General features: G+C 42.5%; 1 protein-coding gene across 1 annotated transcript in view; it reads right to left on the reverse strand.

The window, feature by feature from the left end:
• The window catches only part of LOC126329483 (glucose dehydrogenase [FAD, quinone]-like), a 170500-nt gene extending 157458 nt beyond the window's left edge, over positions 1–13042 (reverse strand). The window contains exon 1 of the mRNA XM_049996160.1: positions 12048–13042. The gene's annotated coding sequence lies outside the window, so the exon portion shown is untranslated. The remainder of the gene's footprint in view (positions 1–12047) is intronic.
• Between the last annotated feature and the right edge of the window lie 482 nt (positions 13043–13524).

Genomic DNA, 13524 nt, shown 5'->3' on the forward strand with positions numbered 1-13524 from the left:
GAAATGTAATGGACCTGAAAGAGGAAAGAATAATAGTTGGTACTAACCTATGGGACATTGGAGGAGGGCACAAAGAAAACAGGTTTCGCATCTAGTAGATGAAGTGGTGGGAATAAATTCAGGCCCACGACGTGGAAAGGGCATTTTTCAAAGCTGAACTATATTCCATTTCTACGATTGTAGTATGTTAGTGCAAATGTTTCCTAGAGGATCCGCTGCAATGACTGTTGTCGATATAGATGGCAGATACCGCAGATACCGCACCACCTGGACGACATATACCTCAACGCAGGATCGAACCATTAACCCCCTGCTTGCTAATCCCAAACTCTATCCACTGCACCAACAGTACAGCAGATCAACATGTGCTGAGAGACGTACTTAACATACATGAGGTTACAGTGTTTCCAGGTTGCCACTCTTTAACGCCCTTTTTCTGGGATGTACTCGCCGGGTGAAATTTTGTGAGAGACATCTTTTTATCACTGGTATATGAGGAGTCGCGCAGCGAAGTCCGAGTGCGGTAATTTCGCTTCACCATGTGTGTGTGTGTGTGTGTGTGTGTGTGTGTGTGTGCACCACCCCGACAATGCCACGAAGATAAAATTAGGGACACTCGAACCCACAGAGGGTTTCCCGCGAACCATTCGCAATTGGAATAGGAAAGGCGAGAGTGACAGTAGTACACAAAGTACCCTCCGCCATACACCCCAAGTTGTCTTGATAAGTATAGCTATAGGTGTAGGCTGTTGGAGATAGTACACTCTAGGTTTCCTTGCACCTGTGAACTTGATCACAAAGTTGTTAATCGTTACATCTGAAATTAGCACGGAACTCAAGACATAATACAACTTGAAATTTTCCACATGGTATTTTTCTGATTGAAAATCATCTAAAGGGAAAGAAAAAGTTCTATGACTGCCTGGGGACCGAATAAACAATCGGTTTTCTACTCTGGAAGTAGTACATCAAGCTGGTTGTGAAGCCTGTGTCATTGGGCTATTACATTTGATTTCAGATTTGTTTCATACTCTGCCATCAATGTCCCTATCTCTTGTGGGTATCCCAATCATTCATACAGTCAACACATTCTTGTATACTTTATGCGGTACTCATAGTACCTTCTTTCATTGCTTGTAGTACATTATTCAGCGTACCGTAAATGGAAATTGGCTGTCCGCCCACTGCTGATGTATTGTGTTAGCCGGCCGCGGTGGTCTCGCGGTTCTAGGCACGCGGTCCTGAACCGTGCGACTGCTACGGTCGCTGGTTCGAATCCTGCCTCGGGAATGGATGTGTGTGATGTCCTTAGGTTAGTTAGGTTTAAGTAGTTCTAAGTTCTAGGGGACTAATAACCACAGCAGTTGAGTCCCATAGTGCTCAGAGCCATATTGTGTTACACCACAAAAGCCAACGTTTCGCTATAACTCCATTAATGTCAATACTCGTCATAGGGCAAGGACTTTCGTGTCCGCTCCCTCCATTGGCACAATTCCTTTTTGTGTTGTTTTGCAAGAACTACATACCTAAAGCCTTGCAAGCAGAGGATCAACTTCGCGAACAAGGCAGCTGACACGTATTTGGCAAGCAGGGGTTTCGTATTCCCACTTCGCCATTCTGACTTAAGTTTTCTGTTATTTCCCTCACGACACACTTAAAAGATTAATCGACTATTCATCTACTTCTCCTCGTCCAGCTCCTATAGCGCTCAGTCCCTAAGATATCGATGTCGATGTGACACTGAACACAAACACTCGATGTTCTCTTTTATAAGACAGTGAATGAATTATTTTTGGAACGTATCCAGGAATATCTGTACACTGACTTCCAGAATGTTTTCCACAATGCCTTGCAGTACGTCTGTCTACGTGTAATATCAGCATCTTGTGAAATGCAACTGGGATGGTGTGCAGCTGTACGTTATTACCTCTTCGTCCGTACCACTCAGTTCCACTGTTCTAGAATAGCCAACTCTTATTTTAGACTCAGCAGTAAGAGATAGAGATATAGGCTTACGCTCGAAGAACACGAAGGTGCTTTTCTGGCTGCATGCGGATTGGCAGGCAGCAGTGTCACGGACTCCCTGTTAGAGTCACTAACGCCAACGCCAAAGACCTAGATGCTCCCGGAAGACGTAGTAGCGCAACATATTTATCAAACATTCGCCTTCTGTATGTAAGACGTCCTTTGTAATCACCTACTTCATTCTGTTCTTCCTGATCACAATAACAGGATGGCCCGGAGGAAGAGATATGGGGGAGGGAGGGGGGGGGGGGGGAAGAGGGGTCTTGCCGGTGGCTGAAGCCGTTTTATGATGGTCTTCCAAACCATGTTGGTAGTTACTGGTACATATATAAACACGTAGCATAATCATAATTGTTAGAAAATATTTTCCGAAAATATTTGAGCAAAATGTATCTCACGTGAAACGTGAACAACAAACGGTATAGGAAAATCGAGACTAGAAGCTTTTAAAATGTAGTACTAACGAAGAATGTTGAAAACTGGATCGGTAGATCAGATATCTAATGAGGAGGCACTGAATTCGACCGAAGATAAAATAGATTCATGGCACTAGTTTAATAAAGGGGTAGACTGACAGGGGTGGTTGCTAGGTGCCAAGGGATTTCAAGTTTTGCAATGAAGGTAAGTCTGGCGGTACTACGGTAAAAGGCGATCAAGTCTTGAATACAGTCAAGAGATTCAAAAGTGTGTGGGTTGCTGTCGTTATGAAGAGAGAAAGGGACTCTGCAGCGGACTTCCGAATCAAAACCACCATCATAGCAAAACAACAACAACAACAACAACGAAACACCATGCTATTAAAATCATTTAAAGTTGAGTATCCCTTAACAGTAATTACCGGCTTTTTCCTTTGTTGCGATTTAATTCTGTTAATATAAGTCTAAGCACCTACCAATGTGACACGCTTAAATAAACAGATGTTCCTTGTCCTTTCTTTTACCTGTCAGAAGAAGCGTTGATGAGGTAGGTGTGTTCGAGGTTGGATCTGTGATGTTTGATAAAGTCCTTTCGAAATTATACTCGTGAAAACTGGGACCATAGAACTGCGAACTGCTCATGGCTCGCCGTGCGTAGAAGAGACTGTTGAAAATGTTCGGTGAATGAGGTTCCCGTGCGTTGCTCGATATTTCATACGGGTCAGTGTATTTAAGTCCATTAGACATTTTCAGTAGTACTTGACGGGAAATGTAAACTAAGTAACGGTCGTGGACATCAGCAGCAATAAGATACGCCTGATAATACACCTTCAGTTTGCACCGGAAGTATGGAATACAGGAGAACACAACACAGAATTCATTAAAGTGTGCACAGATTCGCGGGGAAACTCAGGACGACCAATTTTGAAACCACACGGAACGTCCGATACATATAAAGTTGGTATGCATCCTTCGAGTATATTCGCAAAAGCCAAATGCGAACCATTCTACCATGTGGTTCAATCAAAGAGGCACACTTTCAACTCATAGTTAAAGATGATAATCTTTTGTAATCAGGAAGGAAATAGACCTCTTGGCCGGATATGTACCATAGTTTCTGGGGATACGAATTCAAATAATAGGGACGCCAATAGCAAAAGTACGGTAATTCCTTATGCGTCGTTAAAAAAAATGGTTCAGATGGCTCTGAGCATTATGGGACTTAACATCTTAGGTCATCAGTCCCCTAGAACGTAGAACTACTTAAACCTAACTAACCTAAGGACATCACACACATCCATGCCCGAGGCAGGATTCGAAACTGTGACCGTAGCAGTCCCGCGGTTCCGGTCTGCAGCGCTAGAACCGCACGACCACCGCGGCCGGCCCTTATGCCTCGACTTCACAGTGTTAGATTTACAGACACTGAATATGTATATCGTACTGAACGTCCTGTGTGTTATCTTGTTCTTCCAGCACTAGCGCTGCACCTACCGTCAAGTAAAAGACGCCATGACGTTATCACTTACATAGGCTTCTTCCCTAAACCTATTTCAAATTTCGCAACTGCCCATTGTTTACCTGAAATTGTCTCTAACTAACGTCACTTCGAACAGATAAATATGCCTTGGTATATCTCTTACTTGTACACTCTGTTAAGTCTGCTGAGAATTCTTTAAACCAGTAAACAACAGTCCCAGTAACAGTTTTACGTCATCTCCTAGCGAATATACGCACCTTTTCTTCTGAACCAAATAATCATATTGTTGTGGACTGACATGAAACAAAGTCGTAATTATTTTTTTATCAGTTGCATATTCCTGCAAGTACCTAATGAATGGAACATTCTGGGAGATTAAAAAGCTGTGTGCCGGATCGAGGTTCCAAGTCGGGACCTTTGCCTTTCGCGGGCAAAAGCTCTCTTCTTCTACTAACGAATGCTCTCAGCTTCTTACCAGACAATTCTCCTTCACGCTGTTTTGAAAGTAATGGTATTTAGTTTTTTTTGTGTGTAAACGTTGCTACAGACTTCTTGACGCTCGCTTTGCTAAGTGATACCACTGCACTGGTCCGATTTAGAATAATGTCAAGTCCATTGCGTCGTTGTGTACGTCAATGATTTGTTTCCCATCGCCTATCCGGTCCTACCTCTCGTTGCCACAAGGAACCTAAGTAGTGTACTCGAGATAAACATCCTCTGCACTTGCAGCTGCTGTACACTGCACGTGGCGGTCGTGATCGCGAGGTTACGTAGCACTCGTCGTGACTGAAGCAACAGTCGGCTGCGCGTCAAAGTAGAGACTCGTGAATATTGGTATCTTCCTGTTCTTACACACTTCTGTAAACCTGCACTGTTCCGTTTATTTGGAAATTCCATCATGAAATTCATAATTTGATCGGGTTCAAATAATCCTTCGCTGTCACACCTTTTCCTGTTACTCGCGCAGTATAGACCTACTGAATAAGAACGTTGATTAAGCATAAACCGACAGTTCTTAACCGTTAACTACTCTAATGAGATGGTCTTACACTAACACTAGTGTTGTCGTGAAGCACCCCAGTAAATGAAACGAAACTGTAATTTAAAGAAATTTTATTTAGATTTCTAATTGAATATTGTAATCGGTTTTACACATTATAGATAAGATTACGAGCAATTTTGGCACAGTGCAAACGTGTGACCGGGACAAAAATGTTTTGAGCATTTTTCTTACACTATTTTGGTTTTCTTGTCTGCATTTCTTGCACACATGTAGCATCTTGTTTTTCTCCGGGATTCTGGCTCAGAAGATATTGAGGCAAGCGGTGTATAGCCAAGTATAATAAGAACATCTCTCACTTGACAAGTAAGGGATCGGACATCTCGACGTTGTATGTGGGGTTCACTAAATCCATTCCCAACCTTTGTGCGGTTCTCTTCTTTTTAAATAATCCGTTTCATCATTTCTTTCGATGTACTGAAAGAAGATGGTAGCATTGACTCGTACTATGTTTGAAATGGCATAAAATAGAGACACTAGCCGTCTGTGTGTTCGTCGTGATATTCACATCTACATCTACATGGATACTCTGCAAATCACATTTAAGTGCCTGGCAGAGGGTTCATAAAACCGACTTCACAATTCTCTATTATTCCCATCTGGTATAGCGCGTGGAAAGAATGAACACCTGTATCTTTCCGTACCAGCTCTCATTTCCCTTATTTTATCTTGGTGATCGTTCCTCCCTATGTACGTCGGTGTCAAAAAAAAGTTGTCGCATTCGGAGGAGAAAGTTCGTGATCGGAATTCCATGGGAAGATTCCGTCGCAACGAAAAACGCCTTTCTTTTAATGTTGTCCAACGCAAATCCTGTATCATTTCTGTGACATTCTCTCCCTTACTTCGCGATAATACAAAACGTGCTGCCTTTCTTTGAACTTTTTCGATGTACTCCGTCAGTCCTGTCTGCTAGGGATCCCACACCGCGCAGCAATATTGTAAAAGCGGACGGACAAGCGTAGTGTACGCAGTCTCCTTAGTAGGTCTGTTACATTTTCTAAGCGTCCTCCCAATAGAACGCAGTCTTTAGTTAGCCTTCCCAACAACATTTTCTATGTGTTCCTCGCAATTTAAGGTGTTCCTTATTGTAATACCTAGGTATTTAGTTGAATTTACGGCTTTTAGATTAGACTGATTTATCGTGTAACCGAAGTTTAATGAGTTCCTTGTGCCAGTCGTGGGGATGAACTGACGCTTTTTGTGACATTGTAATAAATGACAACTTCAGGTTTGTTCTTTCAAGTCATAAGTTTCTGAGAGTGGTACACAAATCAAGACAACAAAACAATTCGACTTTTCCAAGGAGCATAAGAACAAATTGTCTTTTCTTTGTTATGCCACAATAATGCAGATTCTGCAGGGCGCTTCCTGTCTGGTTTGAATTCTTCTAGAATCTGTGGTTTATTTACCTCCAGAGTACTTAAGACAGTCAAGATTTTGCCTTTCATTTGATCAGAGAGCTCAAGTAGCACGAACAAGTTGTCTACCGTCACATTTCTATTGCTTCCCTCAATTGGTGTTACTAATTTCAGAACACCCTGTGTTGGAATTGATAATGTGCTTCCATTTATACTTCTACCTGTGTAGACATATGCATTCCATAAATACAATGTTCACGCATTACGATAGTAATCCAAAAAGTAAGGTCTCTAATTTTTATAAGTACATATACCTGTTTATTTCTACAATTGCTTATATCAGTTTACAGCTTGAAAATTCAGCTATTTTTCGAAATAATTACCATTTCTGTCGATGCATTTTTGCAGACGCTTTGGCAGTTTTCGTATGCCCATGACATACCAGGTCCCCGCCTTGCTGTTCAGAAACTTATCAATCTCCTTTTTCATCTCGTCGTCGGAGCTGAATAGCTTTCCGGCCAAATGTTCTTTTAACCTAGGGAACAGATGATACTCACTGGGCGCCAACTCAGAACTATAGGGTGGGTGGGTGATTATGTTCCACTGAAAGTGTTGCAGGAGAGCAACGGTTTGCCGAGCGATGTGTGGGCGACCGTTGTCATGGAGGATGTGTACTCCCTTGCTCAACATCCCTCTTCTCCGGTTCAGCGTTAACTGTGATCCCAGCGATTCATCTCCGACAACGAGGTGAAAGAAGAGATTCATAACTGTCTGAACAGCATGGCGGCGAGCTGGTATGTCATGTGCATACAAAAACTGCCACAGCGTCTATAAAAATGCATGGATAGAAAAGGTCATTATTTCTAAAAATAGCTAAATGTTCAAGCTGTAACCCATTGTAGAAATAAACAGGTCTATGTACTTATAAAAAATAAGATACCTTACTTTTGTGATTACACTGGTACAAAGGCACATAATTTTGAAGCCGTATATGGCTGGGTTCTAAGGCATATGCATGCGAAATTTGCACCTTTCCCGAAAGGATACTAGGATTTCATCAATTATTAAGTTTGCTCTTCGATTATAAAACTTTTGATAAAACTATATAAAAAATTCCCATACATCTCGAATCTCTGGAAGTCAGTGTTCCTGGCACCCCTTTTAGTAGCACAGTCCAAAAGGAAGCAAGGCAAAATGAATAAAAATGTATGAATAGTAACATTGGCTGAAACACATCACGACCAGTCCCATTAGTAGCAAAAAGTCCAACGTCTTTTTCATGAATAGATTTCATTATTCCAGGCAAATATAGCAGACCTAGAAATGCTCTCAACTCTATTACATCTAACAGTTTTATGAGTGCTGGTTGAGAAGCTCTGTATTTGTTTGACATGTTATGTATCTTGATGTTTGTATTGGTGGGTATAAATCTACAGTAATGAGCAATTACCAGGCAGATAATATGTTCCTTGAATCAAGCATTTTTACTTTGCATCTAGCGCCTGGAAGGTGACCAAGTGTATTGTGATCAAGGATACGTGTTGTAGGAGCAGCTTCTTGTGACCACATGTAGCACAGCTTTTTCCAAAAACGCACTTGTCAGCAGAAGTCACGTAACACTCCTCTGCATCTGATTCTTCACAACTACTTTCTGACGTCATTTCAGGTGTTGAATCATGATCACTTGACAGAAATTCTTCCACTACTACTGTGCTCTCCTAAACAAACTGCAAAAACGCAGTATCATTCATTATTCTCTCTAACCCGTCAGCTGTCAACGCTTGAATGATGCCACCCTACAAGATAATGTGTACATACATAAACATTAAGATTCTCATTGATATTTTACTTACTTCGAAGTACGCCGAGACTTCAGCCGCACAAAACACTAATAGAAAGAATGAAAAATAGCTTACGTATAAATTTGGCGGGGTATCTGAGACCTGTTTATCTCAGAAACTATAACAGGAAACACTCCACGTTAAACGGCGTAACTGCACTGAGAAATACCGGGAACACGCCTAGAGTTCTCCAGGACCACACTAGAGCGCTTATGGGTTAATAATACCCGCAGCACGGCGAGTTGCTAATACAGTTCAGCAACGCAACACAAATTATGCCGCTACTGGAGGTCACATTAACGGTTCACGGCGGCACTCGCCCAGCTGGTTCTCTGCATAACGGATCCAGCGAATTCGTTTCTGGGTCTTACTTGTATAAGCTCCCGTCTCTTCTACAACCGTACCGTGTGACAGCCATCCATTGGTTGCGGAAGTCGGAGTTGGTGTACCTGAATGGGCGTTCGCTATTTCATGATAATAAATCGTACTATGGCCCACACCCGGGTGAAAGTCTTTCGACTAGAATCCTCGTAGGCAGCTTAACGGATCGTCAGCTGCGCACGAGGAACTCAGTGGATCCTGTAGTTGAGCACTTCAGTATAGGAAACCTACTGTTTGACACTGAATATCGCTCCCGGAGGTTAGCCATCAACCAACAGTAGCAATAATCTCTATAGCGTGAAACCAGTTGTAGCAATGGCGAAATATAAATACCAATAGGACTATTGACTGACTATATATATATATATATGATGCTCGAGCTCTGCATTGTGAAATAATAAAAATATCGCTTCTCTTAAGTTCCCGAGCGGATAGCCGCTCCCGTTAGCACCTCGCTTCCGGGACTCGGGCGCGCCTGCCGGTCTGGATCGAAGCCCCCTGTTGATTAACGACGAGGTCCAGTGTGTCGACCAGTCTAATTGTGGTTTTTAGGCGGTTTGCCAAAACCGACGAAGTGAATGCTGGGTGGTACTCACATCCCGCCTCAGTTCTACGATTCGCGAACATTCAGAAACAATTTGCATTCTTTCAGATGGATAACAGTACATGCAGACAGAAGGGCTTCCGGCTGTCCTCTGACATTACATTAACAGTGCCGCATCAGATAATAACCATGTGACCCCCATGTATGTAAGGGATGAAGGCAAATGAAAGTAAAGAAGACCTTTTCTCTTACGTATCTTTTTGAGATTTCTTGTCGTTCTTGTAGACTTAACCGCTATCTAAAATTAAGGACAGGAATTTATTCTCCATAAGACGTCTTTACTTATGCTTTTTTCCAATGCTTTGCCATTTGGTCTGTAAATCATCACAGACACAGCCCTGTGCCAGTACCGAATGAAGGAATCGGCGGAGACTCAGCTGATATCACCATCTCAAGCTAAGAAGTAACGGCTGACAGCTTTTGAGACACTACAGTCTACATTCAGTATATTGCCAAATGATCATAAAAATGACTACTGTGTGAGAAAAGATTCGAAACACACTTGCACAGCAGCGTAAAATTTTACTAGCGTTAGAAGACGTACTTCACACACTCGTAGAGCTACCACAAAGAAATCTCTCTGTTGCCGATTTTTATGTAGTAAGTCACCAGTTGTTACTGATGGTTGTAATATACTTTCAAATATATATACTGTTAGACAAAGGTGGAGTTGTGAAGTGACGCTGAGCGTACTTGAATGGCGGCTATATGCTATTCCTCCAATGGAGGTTTGGATGTAGAATATTACGCAACGTATTACGTGTGAATTGTCAGACGTGGAATACAGACTCTGATTTTCAGTGACTTTCGATTAGAAAGCAAAAGTAGGGAAAGTGCCAAAAACAACGCCACTACAATCTCAGCTGTAAAGCTGCACCTGAAACTGCGCGAAAACTTATCACGAAATGGTTGACATGACTTAAAGGAGACTAATATCTACGAATGCCTTTTTGTGTTTTTTTTTGTTTGCTTTCACTTTAGAGGTCTATATAAAGGGCGATTCAGCTGACCTTACCGATTCATTTTACGCAACGCACACTACTTTTGTACCAGAAACGGTATCCAGACAGACGACAGGCACGTAATCGATATAAGTTCTTTATCAAAGCCTTAAGTGACTGTTAGAAAATGTAATAAACCGTACAAAATACGAATAACGATTGACAATGAGTTACACAGTATTTTTGGAGCAAGATATACCATACTGCTGCTATATTTATTCCAGTTTCTCCGGTCTTTCTTTGTGTAATTAGAGGTGTTATCATACATTTGGATGTGTCTGTAAGTTTATTCTGTTTATAGTATTTAATCTTTCGTAAACAGTTCATTACAAACGACGAAATAAACGGAATATATAAAAATGGGAGGCATGTAAAAAACAACTTTCCAGTATATAACTCAATGAAAAGATGTGTATATGTACGGTGATTCAGTTGCGACTACCGATGTCGTTTTATGCTACCCCCACGTGATAGAAGAATTTTGTTGGCCAGTTCGGTTCGGAGACGTGAAGTAGATTGTCAGAATGTCTCACAAGGAGTGGCAAACTATACGAAGACAACTTGACCTAGTGTACAAATTTTGTTTATGAAACTACTTTAGCACATAAACGGGACGAATCATTTATTAATTTTTTCATTGGGATGTGTACTGGAAAATCGTTACTTCCATATTTCAAATTTTTGTGTCTCGTTGGTGCCGATAGTGAAACACACATTATAAGGCAACGTTGCTGAACTGTTCAAGAAAGAAACGGAATAAATTTACAGAGACATCCGAAAACTATAAGACTACACGAGTAATTACTCAATGAAAGATTCGAGGCACTTGGATAAGCAAAGCAGAAGTAAGGAATATCTTGGTCCAAAACCACTGTGAAGCTCATGGCTACTCTTCACTGGTATTCTTCGCAGTATGATTCCGTTTGCTAACAGTCACCCAGAGCTCGGGACTCAGACCGGTTATGTGGTTCTCGCCCGTATGGTCACTGTTCCTGATTCAGACGTAGTGCTGGCAGCATAAAAATGGTTCAAATGGCTCTGAGCACTATGGGACTTAACATCGGAGGTCATCAGTCTCTTAGAACTTAGAACTACTTAAACCTAACTAACCTAAGGACATCGCACACATCCATGCCCGAGGCAGGATTCGAACCTGCGACCGTAGCAGCGGCGCGGCCGGCGAAGGCAGCATGAAACTGATCTGTTGCGGCAGGTAAATCAACCAGAATAGGTAAGGATTGTGATTACCGTACAATTTGGTCTAAACATTTATAGTTGTATTTGTTCCAAATATAACATACCGATTTCAGAGGTAAAATAGTCTGCCGTGACGGTTAGAGAATATCGAGACATGTCTGAGAGACCGTAAAACTGAAAACACTTTGTGTCGGTGAAGGCAATGACGCGAGGCAGATGGTGCGCTCTATCACCCCGTTTACATGTTTAAACACTTGAAAACCGATTCTGGAAATACGCTTCTGGTTGCCGGTTTTTCAATTCCGCAACTGATTTTCGCTCCCATATAAACGCAGGTTTCGTCTTGTTTTCAAAAATTTTCAGCTAATATGGACGGAGTGGCTTTTTGCATAGTGTAGGACAAGTAGAAATATTAGACTGACACAGATTACAGCTCACCTAATTGAAGAGAAATAGCGACTGTGCTGAGTAAATCATAAACTCCAACAGCTGTTTTCCAGGCGCCATGTTTAACTGGGCAAGCAAATCCGCTTTAGACCTTAACGTGTAAACACGAGAGCGAAAAGCGGTTTCCGTCTTTCTGAAGACGTGTCGCATGTAAACGTAGTGTACGGGAGACGCCCTGTGAGCGCCAGCAGAGGCCGCGCGTGAAATGAGGACGAGCGCAGCGAGCTCAGTACTTACGGTTGCGGAGGTCTGCGGGCTCGCCGCACGGCCGCTGGGGCTGGAGTGTCGACTTGTCGGCGCAGAGCTGGCGACCTGCTGGCGCTTATGTAAGGAGGACAAGCCGGGTATTGGTTGTCTGCGGACACCTGCTGCCTCTGGGCCCCCGCAGAACTCACTGACTCTGGAAGAGGCGCACCCGCCATCACTAGCGCCGCTATGGAAACCTAGGGAGACGACGGCTTCTTGTATATGAAGAGAGCGGCTCTCAGGAAACTAACTGTTGGCGGTACAATCACAGTGTCGGAGACTTGTAAACGGCGTCCTTTACGGCTACTGGTGATTTCCTCGTTGCAAACTTTTTAGCCTTCAACCGTGGTCATGTACCGTATAACCAGAAATGGTTATGTAACGGAACAGTATGGCTCTTACCTTTTACAAAAACATCCGAAAGATTTAGTGCCATCATCATATGGACATAAAATGCGAGCGACCTGTAGAGATAATGACGGTATATTGTGTTGATAGGTGACACTTAAAACATCTTGTACTGTGCTTCTGGCAACTCTGACATCGTTAGAGGTGAATATTTGCGTCGACAGTCATGAAAGAATACAACCAGGTAACAAGGATGCATAGGAGCTTCTTTCCCAAGCTTCTCACTAAATCATATGGTATGGCTACTAGAAGCTGTATGAAGCTGTCGACACACTCCTACATGTGCTGCTGACGAGGTGAGGATCATGAGCCGCTGATTGGAAAGATGTTTCTCGTTCCCTTACCGAGCCAGAGACCAAGTTCTTCATATGAAGTTATTGTACAGTCCGCACAATATCCAGGGAGATATCAAAGCATATGTAACACTTGTAGTTCAAGGCGAACCATTCTAGGTATACTTGCAGCCATGCTCAACACACTACGAGAGCGCGATTATAGTCTGCTGTGATGGCATCTGCAGAATGAAATGTTCTTTCCACTGATGTGGTCAGATCTTGCACGTATGTAAGTGACTGTAACGAATGTGTACGGCGTGGTACTAATTATGTAATGTGTCCGCTTTTTACACAAACTCTCTTTTCATGACTGGTGTCAGTACATTTAGTTGCAGGTACGACTCACATTTTCCTTCGCTGTTTGTTGCAATAAAGATGCCCGCCATGCTGTCAAAGTTATTGGCCGCACGCTGATGTCATAAGTTTTTCAAGGAAGCTTCTTTCATTATCGTTATGTCCGTTAATATGCCGCATGTACAACGCAATCACTCTTCTTCGTATCTAAAAAATGTTCCTGCCGCAGCACGACCACTGCAAAACCTTTGGAACATGGTGGAAATGCAATTGAGTCGTTAAACGAACTACAGTAACAGGTGCTAAACGCTATGGAGCTTGTCGCGCACAGCCGGTTGTCAGCTGTATGCTTGTCTTCACGATAGCATACAGCCCACGTAGCTCCCAGAGAAGGAGTGAGTTTGTATGAACCTTGGAGTACCGCTCTAACT

The sequence above is a fragment of the Schistocerca gregaria genome, chromosome 2 (genome assembly GCF_023897955.1).
Source record: "Schistocerca gregaria isolate iqSchGreg1 chromosome 2, iqSchGreg1.2, whole genome shotgun sequence".
Lineage (NCBI taxonomy): Eukaryota > Metazoa > Arthropoda > Insecta > Orthoptera > Acrididae > Schistocerca > Schistocerca gregaria.